We start from the raw sequence: 16,484 nt of genomic DNA on the forward strand, positions 1-16,484 counted from the left end.
TGCCCGACTGATGTAATTTAACATAGTACTGAACAGCTCTCATGGAAGAAAAGTAGCTATATTCCACAATTCCTCTGAATCAAGAGAAGGTGGTTCTTCTGGCACATACAGTCCACTTGGTACAGGCTTGTGTTAAATCTGTAAAGCACACAGCTAAGAAAGCCCATGCACCAGGGATGTGTGGTGAGCTAAGTTAGCTGTGTAAGAAAATGTCCACTTAAGATGTAAACATGAGATAAGCCAAGGTGCTTATTCATCAACTTAACTTTGTTCATCCGTCGGCATCAGAACAGTTTGAGTTTTTCAATCACAGAGGATTTCACTCTCTTTATCCACAATTATCATGTGCTCCACGGTCAGAGAGGCAGTCAAATTAAGAAAAAGCCTACAGTAGCCCTACCCAATGCAGCAGCTCTCCAGTGGTCTTCATAAAAAATGGCTTTTGGCAGTTTCTAACCATTCTTCAAACACCTGTGAAATATCACTATCCACAAAACTTTGAGTTTTAATTGAAATGTCTGTCTCGAGATGATCTTTCTAAAAATGAGTTTGACTTTTCAATGCAAGAAACATTTTTATGGCCTTAAATAAAGCAAAATAAATAAATCCTACAGCATTGTTGGACATGCTGCATTCCACTTTGTGAACCATGAAGTAATGGCTCTGCAAAAGTATTTGCAGAAGTCTGTTATTGACTGCAAAGACATTCGGTACCAAATGCCTGTGAATTAAAGCATCATTTTCACTCTCATACCAGCATCAAAATAGTATTATATTTGAACCTCTGATTTGATTGATACATCTCAGCAGCAGGGCACTTAGACTTTTATGTCATAAAGTGAAAATAAAGTACTTTATGTCACTGAACACAGCAGCCCGGCACGCAGTAGTTAAAATTCAATGAAGTTCCAATCAATCCTGCAGTTACTAAATACCTAGAGTCTTGCATTTCTTGCTCTTGTGAGGGTTTCCAGGAAAATGTTGTAAAGTTAAAATGGTGACTAGTCAGTATTTGTACTTTTAAAGCTCTACCATTTTCCATCTTGCAACACCCGCTAAATATAGGCAAGCAGCTGTATGGACAGCTGGATACAGGATATCCAACTCACCCAGTCTGCAGGCTGAAAGCTGTATTGTACAACCACAGTTACCTGCAGGTGTTCAGGCAGATATATTTTCTGCTTTGCTCAGTTCAGGGCTCTGGTTTTGAATAGTGTTTCCTAAAAGTTCTTTTGGTAACATAAGCTTTATCTAAAATGCAGTGAATTCTGTCACTGAAATTGTGTTTGAATTCTGCAGGTTTTGGGAGGGAAATGTCTATTAATTGAGAAAATATTTAACTAACATATCATCCTCTCAGCACTGGGGTAATTCATTGCTTGTTTGTGTATGTGTGTGTGTTTTTAATGAAAAAAAAGGTTCTTTCAACTTTTTATCTGAAGTGCCCATCTTGACAAGTTCTTAACTTCAGTATATTGTGCCTCATTAGTACTTTAAAACCTGCTGAAGCTAAACTGCATCTTACTTGCCTATTAGTTCAACCTTAGGCCCATCAGTAGAGCATTACCCAATGTCTTGGGAACAATTAAGGCATGCCTTCCCTACCAAACAGTTTTTAAGTGGACAAAACATATTTAACAGTAGAGTTTGTGGCGCACAGAATGGAAATGCAATGAAAACTACTGGGAATATGCATTAATCCTTCTGCTGAACAAGTTCCTAATAACTCACTTGAAACTCCTGGGGATATAGTATCAAGTACGTACTCTCTAAATGCTACTAATGAAACATTTACAGTCCACAGTGATAAAAGGAAAATAGAAGAGTCTGTGGCCAGTTAAAGGGCTACTTGAACGACATGCAGAATGCAAACTTCAGATGTACATGATTATTGATCTTTTCAGCAAAAAGGCTTTATGAATAATATTCATACCATACCATTAGAAGCTAAAGTAGACTGGGAATTAAACATCAGCAGGAGAGCAATTGATGGATTTAGACAGGTCAGGCAATGTCATTCTAAAAGCAGCTAATCAATATGGACAAATGTGTCAGAAAGGTGATTTGAAAAATGACTTTATAATAAGGGAGGAAAAAAAAAAGCCAGGTTCCTTAGGTCCCCAGTTTTTTCTTCCTCAGAATTATATATTTATCTAAGCAATGTTGCTAACAGTTTCACATTTCCATAAGCAGAAAAAAAAATTATGCTACAAAACTCAAGGGCAAAGCTATGGTTTTCCCCTCACTGAAAACAAGTAAATAGGCTGACAACAGGTGAATTGTGCCCAGCCTAGCTACTGTGGTGTCCCTGCTGTCCAATTTCACAGCTGGGCCATGCGTTATCCCACCTCATTTTGAATCCTCTTTGAAGTTGCAAACGTAGCACGGGAATCTGTGTAGCATTTTGCTGAAAAGGGTTGCTCTGGCACTCCTGAGGAGGCAAAACCTTTCTGAGCTGGATTCTTTTTGCAACAAAAGAGCTGTGATGGCTTTAACTTGATGGCTTAGGTAGCTTTCCAGCTGCTTTGTTCTCATTCAAGTGGTGCAAAGTGGTCAGAGAGATGGCACTTGATTTCCAGCTGGACTTCTTCAGGAGTCGACTGCCAGCCATTGGATATTGTTACGCTTTTGTCTGTCAGATTAAAAAGTGCACTACATTAAAGCATGATGTTATTTGCTCTTGCAGTTCACCGTAACCTACCAGCTGCCTGAACAGCACACGCATAGCAGAGCCTGCTGAATTCTCGACTCACTCACCCGAACTTCTCACTGGCATCTATTCTTCCCAACCATGAAGAAAACCCAGTGGCTAATGCTTAGGGCTCCGGGTTAACAGTAAGTAGCTGTTTCTAATTCTGACAAAACCTTCCTACTTATCTATTGGCCACGCAACCAAACCCGTCCTTCGCTGTAGTTTTCCCATGGGTGCAATAAGTAGAATGGTACTTCACTGCTTGAGAAGTTTATACTTATGAACTCCTTTGAGATATTCCAATGGAAGGAATAAAATAAAGGATGTATAAGTACCTAGGGCATTGTTGTTATTTCTGCTTTTGTCAGAGACTAAGTTAACTTCTATTTATTTGAATCTCAAAAAATAATAGATTGAAAAGCAATTGGCTGTGGAAGTTCGAAACAAATTTCTTGTTTTATTCTCTGTTGTCTCAGCAAACACTGTTAATTGCATCGGTTCTTTTGAAATCTTTCTCTATCTTCTCTGTGACTCCCCTCTCTTTGATGCAATAGCCACCTGATATATGATGTTTCTTCCCTAAAATGGCCTTTCATTTTGTGGCCTACTATGACACGACGCCTGGGCAAACTGAAATCACTTTGGCCATCCTGAATGTACTGTATCACATGTGAGATGTTTTCTGTCATGTTCCTTGAAGAAGAAATACTAACTTGGGTATCATCAGAAATGTCTTGGCGAAGTTTTTTATTGCCCTTTGAGAACGTTCTCATGTCATGGCTGTGGATGAATGTGGTCAGGATGAATGAGGTCCCTTCTTGGACTGCAGAAGGGAGGACTCCTGGGGAAGGTTGTCCACTGCCACCCTCTGGGACTTCCAGGGAGGAATGAATGGAGTCGTTGTATTGCTGTACCATCTGGAAGCAATTGGAGCAGGGTAAATAATGAGGAACAATGAAACTGGCTTCAATAGGTCTTGGTCTGTATAGGTACTAGGTCAATAGATGGTGAATACATTTCAGTGTAAAAACTAACACAGAGCCAAGGAGTACAGTTGGAGATTGTTTACTAACTCGAACATTTATGTAGCACAGTGATGAAGAAAAAACTTTGTGAGTTACAGTGGGGCAGTAAATGAAGCTCAGCCAAGAGTTAACGTATGTGAATGTTGATGCCATTGTATTAATATGAATGGGGATTTGTTCAAAGCTGTCACACTCTTCCCGTATGCCACCAAGTACATGTTTATGACTGAACTGCATTCCTTTTTTAAGAATGACTTAATGATAAATGAATTTTTACACCAGGCATTAATAATATGTGCTATGTATATGGGATTTCTATTGTTTTCTAGGCTAAAATCTTGTAGAATGATCCTAGTTTTGCCTGAGTCATTAATAGTTCTGCTGCAAATCTCTGAGGAAACCAGATTTTTCTGTGGCAATCATATCTTAAGTCATGGGTGTCCAATGTTTTGTTTGCCTGGGCCACACTGAGGGAAGAGGAATTGTCTTGGGCTGCATATACGTAGATAGCTCCAAAAGTAATGCATACTATTTATTTCCAAGGAAACAGTAACAGATACAAAGAACACAATAACACTGTTTGATTGAGCAAATTCTCAGCTACAGAATGATATTTTTCAGCATAGTTGCCATCACCACCTATGTGCTTTTGCCAGAAATGAACAAGAGCCTGCATGCTATGCTCATAAAAATCTGTACCAGCAGGGGTGACCCACTGTTTCTGTTGTCACACTGCTGAAATGCACCACCCATCACCTCACTGTGCTCCCATCCACTCTTTGGACTCTACAAACATGCAGCAAGCATCAATGAATGTCATGGGTGCCATTTTTTTCTGTATGGAGGAATTCAGTGGCACACCTTTGTTTCATATGCACTTTCATGTTAGATGCCAGTTTGTCACACTGTCCTGCTGCCACCTATCACAGGGCAACAAAATGTAATGAAATATTTGTGGGAAGGTTTAACCATACAATCTACATCGGCATCTGATACTGTGGGCCAACATAATAAAACAGGAGGCATTACTTTTGTAGCAGCTCTCATTAAATATATAATATATTAACATATATAAAGAAACAAAGCTTACTTTAGTTTTTAATGTTATTTTTCTCATTAAAATATATACAAAAGAGAGAAAGAAGGACGTAAAACTAGTGGAATATGTGACTTGCTTTTGTGAAACTAATGCATCAGTCCGTTTCAATGAAAGTGGCTGCAATTCTTAGTAAGTCCTCAGGGTGTTCGTCAGGGATTTTTGATGACATTTTACTCTTCCTGTACTTCATCCTTGAAAACAGTTGTTCACAAATGTACCTACTGCCAAAAAGCAATGACAAGATTGAGGCAGATAGTGCCCATGCTCTGGTTGCAGCCCAGATGGGGTTCATAGCGCACTGATGTTCTGTTGGCACTGAGGGGCCGTGGCAGGGGATGGCTGCAGTGCATGCTGTGCCTGGGCTGCATGTGGCCCACGGGTTGGCATGCCTACTTTAAGTCTCAGCTTGAGGACTGAAAGAGTTTTACCTGCAGTGAGGTACAGCCTAAGCCCAGCCCTGATCGCACGCTGGTGAACGGGCCTTTCAGCTCTGGATCGAAGCTGGTGCAGAGTTCAGTGCCACAGCTGCTCTCCCCCCCTTCTCTTTCACTCCCTCCCATCATGACATAGTTTGAGAGGTTCAGCTTCAAAATTCCTATTCTCCCTCTTACTTTACGTAACACAAAATCCCCAGAATGAGCACCATATACCTTATTTCTTGCCAGACCATCAGCTGTTGATTGCATTAGTCCTGTGATCAGTTCAGAGAAAAAGCCTTTAAGAATATCAGTTTTTTTCTTTCCTCCATGGTCCTGCCTCCTTGGCATGGGTGCTCGCAGCAATTCCCACTAGTAGCAAGAGGTACCAAACAGGGTTTTTTCTCCCCTTAAAGCTATTTCGGCAGCACAAGGTCGATGCTTCTTTCCCTCTGGTTTTCCCACCTCCAGAGAGTAACATCTCTGAACAGCAGTCCCATGTGGCTAGGGCTGCAATGTCCCCCAATCCTGAAGCTCGCCTTTGCTGCTAAGAACAAAACCAGATTCTCCACAGTACAGCGTGCCCATGATATTAACCCTGCAACCCTCTGAGCCCCCCTCGACATCTACAAAAATAAGTCTGGAGTTTGTTTACAAATCAGAGCGATTTTCCCAGGAACATCGCATTGTAAAACAACAGTTTATCTTGAATGTGTTTTGATTTTTCAAAACAGTTTTATCTTGAAAGCAATCCCATAAGCCTTATCAAGCAAAGCCTCAGTTCCAATATAACCGTTTGCTGAATTAAGCAGCGCTAAACATTTAACATTCTAAATGAATTAGGCTGCAAGATGTAAAGAAAGCTGAGCTTTAAGATGAAATGTAGGACAAACTCAAAAGGATGTTGTGCCTGTTTCATTCAGCATTAGTGCCTTGCCTATAGGCCTTCCTTTGAAATAATCTGAGAACATGGTTGCCATATAATTAGCTGAGCGGTAAGTTAGGTGTTTAAAAATATTTTTTCAGGTGCTTTTTTGTATTCATGATAGCTTCTCAACACCAAAAATCAATCTCAATCAAAGCTGCTACTGAGTTTATCATAAATTATCATGAAAAGGTTTTCTACTGAGTAGATGGTTAATTACTATCTAATTTGAATATTTTTGCATATTAATGAGAAATGAATGAAAATCATTTTTAGATTTTTAACTTCAGCTGAGAAACCCATGGAGATAATGGCCCCCTTTTAAGATGCATGTGGTCCTGTTACTAAAGGAGACTGAGAATTTTTTTCATTTACCAACTTGTTTTAAATTGATTAATGGATTAGCGTTTTTGTCATTAATAAACTATATCCAAATGAAAGACAAGTTCATTATTTGACTGTGCGGCCTTATATCTGCTGCCAGGAAAAAAGTAACTGACTGAAAACAGATTAAGGCTTTGCTTAGGGAGTATACAGCCTGGCGCAATCCTTTGTAACTGCCAGAAAGCCAGAAATCTGCAGTTATGCAGAGCTGCTTCGAGGTGGGTAGCAATGTGCAAGCTTCACTGGATGGAACACGGGTAAGTAACACTGGTACAACCTCCTTTTTCTGCTCAGCACTCACACCTAACCACGGGAGAGGAGAGCCCTGCCTGTGGGAGATGCAGGATGAAGGAAAAGGCAACAGCACTGCTTTGCCTGGCAGTTGCAGCCTAGCAGGGGTATCAGCCTTTGTGCTTTCAGTGGGCTCCTGTGAAAGGGGAAGGACGAAAAGAGCCTTTGTGTTCACTGATCCCACAGTGCTCTGCCCTCAGGCTTCCTTGTACAGTGGTCCTTATACACCAGCCTATAGGGACATTAACTGAGTTACTGCTGCTTCACTGGCTCGAGGCAGCTCTGCATCTGCAGTGGGAGATGCAAGACTCAAAATATAAATTCACACAGCAATGGGAGGATAAGGTCATCGGAAGTTGGAAACAGTAAGTGACAGTAGATTTAGGCTCCTTTATTGGTCCTGTGTCTTCGTGGAGGAATCAGTCTCTGCAGAGTGCCTCCAATACTGTAGTGCTCATTCACAGTTGCATGGTTATCCATGCAATGCAGCCATACAGGTAACAAATAATGTAAAAATGCACAGAGCACTGTGCAGAGCAAAATGCTTGTTCAGGAATGACGAGTTAATATTGCAGTCCTTCAGCTTGGAGGATTTGTCCCTTCTGACTTGCAACTGTACAGTGCTTATAATATGAGCTTATAATGAAATTGAAAGGTTGTATCATAAAAATGAGTATACAATGTACTCTTAGAATAAATAATTAATTGCCAGAAGATATCAGTGAAGCTTAAGGAGTGACATTTTTTAAATTTAACAAGACTATCCAGATTTCTAATGTCAAATATTTAAAGACAGGAGTGAAAATCATTGCAGGGAAATAAACTATCTGCTTCTAAGCATATGCCAGACATCATCTAATGTGAGCTGGGAAGTAACTACGAATGCACATTTTAGTAGACATTTGACTGCTCACAGTGCAGTGTCTTCCTGCAGCAATTGGTAATCAACTATGCCAATAACAGCTTACTGGACACTAAGCTGACCAGTCCTGCAGTTTGGCCGGGAACTCATAGATAGTTTTGGAAATTTTTTCTTCATTTTGGTAAAAGGAACATTTATACACATTCTTTTAAAAAGTCCTAACAATTTTCAGGGTTTTTTTTGTTTTTGTTTTTAATGTTTTATGATCCTAACTCCTGATCTCAAAATAAAGAGTCTGAACTTATCTAAAGGCAATTCCTGAAAATATTATGTTGTGACTGCTGAATCTGCACAAAATAAGAGATTTTCAAAATGGACCATGGTACTTAGCACACATTTCTCATTCTTGGTAATGATAAATATACAGCTAAATCTACCTACAGGTTTGGAACATACAGATTAATGCAAAAGGTAACCAAAAGTGAAAGAAGATGATAGAATATTTTAAATTCAGTTCTCATCCTTCCTACAATTCTTTCCTCAACTACGCCTATATTTTTCATGCACTTAAAATGTCATTTCAAACATATAAAATGTTTCAGATATCAGATATTCAGAATTTATTTTTGTATTGACAAAGACTTGCTCATTTCCATTCCTCTGCCCTGTCCACTTTCTTATTTTTACTTCTAGGAACAACTACTGTGTGCATTGCTAAGCACTGGTTGTTTTTGTCCTGGGAAAACTACAAGGATAAGCTGAGAATTCAGGCTGTACCACAATTAAAAATGGCATGTTGGCATGTTTAAGAAGAAAAGAAGAAAAGTCAGGATGGGAAGTGAGTATCAGAAGCTGGTTAAATAACATAATTTCTTTAGTATGGCAGTATTTTTTTAGGGCTTGGGGTCAAATATCTGTATAAAATTGATGTTGAAATGAACAAAAGGAGAATTTAGTAATGATCAATATATTTCCCCTGCTAGCTGGGCACCTGTGTTTCCAAGTCAACTCCCAAAATTGTTTCCCGTTGTTTAGAACATCACTGCAGTCTCTGCTATCCCAGATAAAAGAGTGAGGGAGATGACTCATGGCTACTCTTTTTCTATCATTAAACCATGCTTTTTCTGGTGTTTATATTAACACATCTCTCAAAAACGATTTGACCCAGCTCCAACAATCTTTCTTCAAGACGCTGATTGCTTTCAAAAGGAATTCTGCCCAAGTTTTGACAGTCCAAGTCAGAAATTTCATCCTTAGGAACACTGTTTCAACAAAAACAACCTCTGCTTGAAGAGGGTACAGAGGTGTGGTTTATAAATGACACCAATGGATTTGGTCAATGGGTCAGTAAGAAATAATGAAGCCATGAGATCAGGAGATGTGTTAGCACCCGTTAGTCAGTGTCCATGTTTGCACAGTACTCGGTGCCTGCCACTGATACTGAAGTTACTCTAATGAACTATTATTTTCAGGTTTTCTGGTTTCCTGCGTTGTAGAAGAGGCTCTGCAGCGTGAACAGCTACTCACTTTCTGGTGAGTAAAGTATTTGCCATCATCGGAAACGTCAGCAGAAGGTCAGACTGACTGCATGAGAATTGTGTGAATATTTTTGCGGCTTTCATTAGCAAAATTATTTTAATTAGTGAAGCCCAAAGTAATTGAAGGAGAAGGTCATTTTATTTGTTTAGGATCAATGCTTCCATCACCATCCTGGTAGAATACATTTCTCCTGTTGTGAGGACTAATTCTAATCTAGTGTAACTCAAGAATAACTCCACTGAGGCAAATAGAACCCCTCCACTGCAAAACTCCATCGTAAAGTCCTAAACTCTGCTTTAATGGAGATGCTTGAAGCTAAATGTCCTTTCATCTTTGGCCCTCTCTCAGAAATTCTTTGCCTCTCGAATTTTCTTTGAACTACTTGGACCTACACAATCATCCGCAGAGCATAGTATACCTTTAGGATTATAATGATATGAGCTGAATGTACATTATATCCAAGATATGACATGGTTGCAGCAGGACACTGCTTTTCCAGGAGTGAGCTGTGCTCCATATAACCACAAGCTGGTTAATGTCTTGCCAACAAGTTGTGGTGAAAGGGAAATTTAATGCAATTGTCTTTGTACCACACCTGAATATGAATATTTTATTTTCATTTATTTTCTATATATTTTCATTTATTTTCTATATACCTAGTTACTTTTTCAAGGAGACCACACATGGGTAGAATAAGAAGAGTAAACGCAGCCAAATGCTAAGAGCTCTGCTGGCATTATATTTTCCTTAATTTTGTGATGTTTTCACCTCTCCACTATGTACATAGTAGGTTCACGCTCATATTTCCAGAATTCCTTCTGAAATGCCCTCTTAAATGGCACAGCTCTAAGTTCACACCCAGTCATAGGAATGGCTCTATTCCTTGAAGACAGTGAGATTTTTAAGATCCAAATACTTCAAACACTGCTTGAAATGATCAAGGGCAGGGACCACTCATGAAACTTACTAGTAAGCTAGGCATTTTAAAAAAATACTACAAATAATTGCTAGATTTGTTCTGTACCATATACATTCATAGAATAATGACCAAACTGAGACACAGTTCTACTATCACTTATTCTGAGTGTAAATTTATAGTAGTTGCAGTGAAGTCAATAGCACTTCTTTGGACTTACAAAGGTTATTAAATGTCAAGTTCTGCTTTCAGGCTGAGAACAAAATAATTCTAAAGATATACTGAGAGCATGATCCTAATTTGCTTTAGCAGCCTCTTTGTCATACAGAAACCCAGGAAATTACAGAATCTTCAGTTTTGTGTTCCTTTTAAAGACCGGATGATTTTTCAAAGACCATCTGAGGCAGCAGAATGTGTACCAGATAGGCACTGGCCTGGTTTTGAAGGCCTGGTGGATATGCATGCTCTCAGCTGGAACTGGGAGATCTCACTTGCTCAACTGGAACTGGGAGATTTTCATTTCCTTGACTTGAACTGCCCACCTCAGGGCAAGCATAACATTCCTTTTGCTTCCTGCTGTGCCCTGAGGTGCACAGGCTTGACATACTTTAAAATGATAAAAACTTCCTGAACTCCAAACACAACTCAGCCTAGGGCTAGCTGTTGAGACAAGCCATGGCGATGTTCCGCCTCATTTCAACAATTAGTGGATTATCCTTATGCTGTTTGATTATCTTTGTTATTGCCTTGTGTGCCTCGCTGAAGTCTAATTCCCACTGTTTTCAATGCATAAGTTTGCTTTTTGTTTTAATAATGACTCTGGAATCTAGAATTAACTATGCCAAATGAGGTGGCATATGGAAGTCCAAGTTAATTTCTGTTTAATAGAAATAAATACAGGTGACTCTCCCTCAGGAAAACAGGGTTTGAAAGGTGGTGTGGCTTACTAGGACTAGTGGATGTTGTTTTTATGCCAGGCCTAAATGGTGGGCAGGACTGGAGATGTTTCAGAAGGCTGTTTTGTATTTGCAACTGTGCAGATCAGATAGCCCAAAACAAAATGTCTTGAAGAATAAGAGTCATAGAAAAGAAGTGTAGATGTCCATGTATTTCTTCAAGTTGAAGTGAAATGCCATAGACGTGCTTTTAGAACCAAAAATGGATTGCTATTTAAGCTGTGCTGGTAGGAATGTGTTTTGGGATAACACTTCATGTGAATCCAAAGCTTTGAAATCCCCTGTAGCACACTCTCAAACGTGTTGTGGACATACTTGCCTGTCCAGCTGTTCTGTCTGGCATTGCAGGAGCAATGTCAAGCAAAGAAGACCTCGTCTGTTGTCCCCTGCTGCAAGGACAGACAGGAGCTGCATGCCACCTGAGTTCATTAGTAGGTCAGATTACCTGCAGGAGGCAAGTAGACACCAAGCCCGGGTCCCAGTGACAACACTGACCTTAAGCATTCCTGGAACTGTGGTCTCATGAATAAGGAAACTCGCATTGTGCACAAAGAATGTGAAAAAACATTTGCCTACAGAATTGATCCTGTAAGTAAAGCTGCTGTAAAGCTTTACGCTTTCAGACTCAGTCTAACCCATGAAGTCTCAGCCAACAAGTCAGTTGTTACAAAAGGCACTTGTGATATTCACTGTGCTTCTAAAATGAGGTTGCTTTTTGTGAAAGTGCAGTGACCAGTAACATAAGCTCGTCGGATGCATTATGTCTTGACACCCATCCAGGTAAAGCAGCAGAGATGACGGATAGTTTGGCAGAAGTAGTGCAGTTAGCATATGAAAGGATATCTATAACATATGGACATCAGTAAATATTTGTGGATTAATACATAGCTATTCTTCTGAAAAATAGGTTTTAAAATTGTCCTTTCTGCTTAAAAAGTCAATGAAGACTTAATTATAAACCTGAACATACCTAATACATATGTAAGAGAGATCCTGGAACAACAACAAAAAAAAGTTAAAGGACACAGAATGAAAATAAAGCCAAAATTTGTCTGTCTAACAATTAACTACAATGGAATGATGCCAGTTTACACCACCTGAGAATATGGCCAATAATATCTATTTAGTACACATCGTCCTGCATCTCTCCTGAAATTTATTTTCAGGCATTAGAACAGCATTGGATAAATAAGGTCCTGCTTCATGTTGGAGATAAGTCTTAAACTCTAATGCCCAGTGCTCTTTTGCAGTTTCATTATATGTGTGTATGTGCAAAAGCTGGTTTTATACAACATCTGATAAGCTATGGATTTTTGCTGGGTTATGGTTTTTTAATATATATTTATATAGTAATTACATAACTAGTTTAGTTAACTTGTACTTCTTAGGTAAGATGTTCCAGAAATCAAAATAGTCAACATTAAACACAAGTACAGCTGCAGTTTTAAATATTTTATAATCCAATCAAATTGTTTGAGTAGTAATGCATTTAAATGTTGTTATGGAATCCCCTCTAGACTTTTTAAAATGGTTATTCTGTTCTTGGCTTTGCTATTTATGAAATTCATATGGGATGACATTTTTAATAATAGAGCATTTGACTTACAGAGTAGCAATTCCTGCAGTGTCTCAGTATAATCTATAATTTTCTGACTGAACTTTCAGAGGGACACAAACACATATCACACTTTTATTAATGAACATATACATCTGTTGATGTTGCCATAATTGAAATGACCTTAAGTGAGAAGACCTACATAAGTCATTTAGCATTTTTTATGATGCTTGGGTGAAGATGCTGTACAAATGCAGCTTTCTGAAGCTAAGGCAGGAGTACAAAAGACTAAAATGACAAAGGAAGATTTAATTTAGGAAAAAGGCACAAAGCAAGATGCAGCCCACATACAATTAAGCGACATCCGGTACGACAGAGTCGAACCAAAGAGAGCTGTAGGGGAGTTTGAATTACCTCTCCTCCCCAGAGAGGATGGCACTGCCAGGTCAGGGCTGTGCTAAACGCTAGGTAACATGAGAGTGTTTGATTGCAGTTGCCTTTGCAGTACAGAGGTTGTGGATAAACTGCGGCCATTGTTTCTGAGAGACATAAGTTCCTTAACCTCTTCGAACATGGATATGTGTCAGGAGGGCACTTATAAAACAATGAGAGCTTTGGAAAGGAAAACAAACAAACAAACCAACCCAACACACGCTCCCCTCCTCACTCCCATGAGGTTTGTGTCTGCTCCTTTCAGTGCGAGCCCACAGGGGCTGCGCTGTTTCCTTGTCAGCCATATGGCACTGGAAGGGTGGTCCAGGCATGTGCATAGGAGCAGAACTCCTGGATGAATATCCCAAGAGAAAGAGATATAACCAAGGTTCCTGAGGTGGTCTTATTTCCATATCATTTCAGCAAAGGTTCTTCTCTTTGAGTATTTCTTCACCTCCTTAACTGTGCAGAATGACTTTTCTAATAGCAGTGGACAAACCAGAGATGTACATGGCGAAGATCAGTGTAGGTAGCTCCAGTAGCTGCAGAACCATTTGCTAAGATCGTGCCACTGTTTTTCATTGTCTCAGTGTTGTGGGAGAATTTCATTTGGAGTTTATACCGGAAAATCTAAGAAGAGAGATCTTATAGGTGGAGGGACAGCTCCTGTTCCCACATGCACTGCTGTACATCTCACTGTGTGAAAGCTCTGGAGCCACTGCAGGTTAACTTCACTGCAGAAGAGCCTGGAATCAGGCCCTGTGGTGTCTGAGTTCTTTTACACTGTTATTAATTTGAAAAGAGAAAACAAATTCTTGTTAAGGGAAAATAAGCAGTGTTTATTAATAATAATTAGAGAAGGAAGACATTAGTTTTGATATATTGGCTTAATTTAGTAAAAAGACAGATCGGCAAAAAATAGAATTAACAGTTTTACAAACTGGTAAACATTTTCCATGGTTGCAGCTACGCCAGAGTGGGTTTCCTGAGCACCCTCTGTTAGCTGCAAAGCCAGGCACCTGCTTCAGACCTTCCTGGTGGGATGGGATCACCACTGGCCACCAAGCCATCAAAGGCACTTGTGTGTGTGTGTGTCATCACCAGCTGGGATACTACAGAATTTTTTTTTTTTTTTTGCAGGCTGCTGCACTTCATATGAACTACTCATCAGGATTTGTTTCAGCCTATGCCTTTTGTTCTGGTTGTAAAGCATACAAAAGATGCTATCTCTCAAGATGCATTCTTAATGCAGTAGCAGGTAAAGGCGTTCTGATACTAATGTACTGGTTCCATTGCTCTAGGTCTTGTAGTCTGTAGTTGTTTATCTATTTAGATTGCAAAATTTAGGAGTGGAGAGAGAGGGATGCATGTGTGTGCCAACAGCATATCAGAGTCCCTTCCCTGTCATTATACCACATCTCCTCTGAACCACCAGTGTGAGTAATTGGATTTTCACTGGCTAAGAGGGACTAGTGACACTGCCACCAACATCTCTTCTGAAAGATCTCACCGGTGCTTTACTTTTCCATCTCATCGCCATAATCTTTTACTCATTGACTTTTGGTGGAGTGACAGCACAAAGAAAGGAATGGCTGCAATCCAAATCATTATTTGACACAAGCTAAGTGAAAAAAATGCCACTATCACATTTCACCAGAAGCCATACACTAATGCACCAGGATTATTGTGTTCTTCATAGTCAGAATCATTGTATGTAATTCTACATGTAATGTTCTTTGAACATATGGTTCTTAACATAAAAATCCCTTCATTTTAATTGACGCAATAGGCTGGAATGGCTTTTTTTTCCCTTGCCAAAGTACTTGTTATGGTCTGTATCACCTATAATGTGCATTCTATAAAGCTCCTAACTAGGTATTTGGATGCTGGAATGCAAAAGATTGCTATTTATGAGACCAGGAGACCACCTAGTGGGTCAATGATTTGCATTTTAGAAGTTCATTAATATGTACTAAGATTATAATAATGCCAGTGTTTCATCAGACCAACCTTCATCTCGATCCAGTAATGAATATCTTTCAAAAATTTTCTTTTGATATAAAGCAGAGGAGCAAACAAATGTATATTTTTGTGGTTCTCAAGTTGCTCTAATTGAAAGGTTAAAGGACACCGGGCAAGGCATTTTTCTCCCACTACTGGATAAAATCGTTTTTCGCTCTGTTCTTTTTAAGAATCCACTAGACTCCTGAAAGTGAAATCTGTTTTTGTATCTAATCTCTTTTTCTTCCTTCGTGGACACATACTGGTTTGCTATTGTAAGGTTGCTTATCAGTGCTAGTCTGCCTCGCATTGATTTTTATTTTTTTTTTTCTTATTTAGGAATAGCACCACTGTGTTTTTGTTTTGGAGAAAATACGTATACAAAGAATTGTGTGATTTTTCACACACATTACAAAGAAGTAAAAACTTTCTTGCAACAACTATTTACTATCTCCTTTGCCCTGTGCCCCATCCAGGTTTCACATCGAACTGTTTTATATGCCTGTACCCATCTTCAATTCAAACAGCCTTTATTAAGCGTAATCAGAAGCACCCTCTCCTCTCAACCCTGTGTTCATTCCGATCTGTACTTTTTTCCCTTTCTTGGATAAACTTCATGATAATAATAATTCGGCAGATAGAAATATTATATTTTGATTTCGGTTATTTTTTCTTTTTGTCACTTTCAGAGCCATAGCATTGAGGAATTTACTTTAGACTCCCTTTCATTAAACTTTAATCACAAAGGCATACAGAGAGGTAGGTGAAGACCTGCATGACTTGTCTGAAATATAGGTTAATTATGCAAGCTAAATACACTTTACAGAACAGAACAATAGAGCATACCATCCTTCAATTGAATTCAGACGATCCCAAGACAAAAACGATCATCTCAGACGTTTGTGCTGAGCTTCAGCAGGCCTGCTCTCAACTTTATGCAACAGCATGGACTAGTGGCAAGAGGAAAGATTGTAGCCAGGGAGCCTGGCGAGGTTTTGTCTTCCAGGCAGGAGTTTTCATGGTTGTCCTGTTGTCTGCGATGTGATGTGAGGAAAGTAAATATTTTTTTTTAGTTCAGTTTGTTGTCACCTACCTTCATTTATTTTTCTCTTTGTGTGAATTCAGTTCAGTTTGTCAGTACCCCCAAGCTCACCGGATGAGCAGACAGAACAGAAAGAGCATTTGCCTGCTGATGAAACTGACTGCCTCCCTTTGTGCTCAGAATGCTGACGCCATTTAGCCGTATTTAATTCAACTGTGTTTAATTCAGTGGATTGTTTTTCAAGTAACATCTGCCCAGGAACAAATTCTGTGGGTCTTCAGCAAAGCAAAACTTCCACTGATTTCAGAGGGGTTTGCTCAGTGAAAGAATAGTTGGCCCCAGGAGCTTT

General features: G+C 39.4%; 1 long non-coding RNA gene across 2 annotated transcripts in view; it reads left to right on the forward strand.

Moving 5' to 3' along the window:
• LOC149918814 (uncharacterized) overlaps positions 1–16,484 on the forward strand; it is a 62,674-nt gene that overhangs the window by 28,950 nt on the left and 17,240 nt on the right. For both annotated transcript variants that reach the window (XR_016464607.1, XR_016464608.1), the window contains exons 2-5: positions 2,687–2,835; positions 8,388–8,532; positions 9,167–9,227; positions 14,233–14,350. This is a non-coding gene — a long non-coding RNA (uncharacterized LOC149918814). The remainder of the gene's footprint in view (positions 1–2,686; positions 2,836–8,387; positions 8,533–9,166; positions 9,228–14,232; positions 14,351–16,484) is intronic.

Source organism: Phasianus colchicus, chromosome 2 (assembly GCF_987193195.1).
Source record: "Phasianus colchicus chromosome 2, bPhaCol1.hap1.1, whole genome shotgun sequence".
Classification (NCBI taxonomy): Eukaryota; Metazoa; Chordata; class Aves; order Galliformes; family Phasianidae; genus Phasianus; species Phasianus colchicus.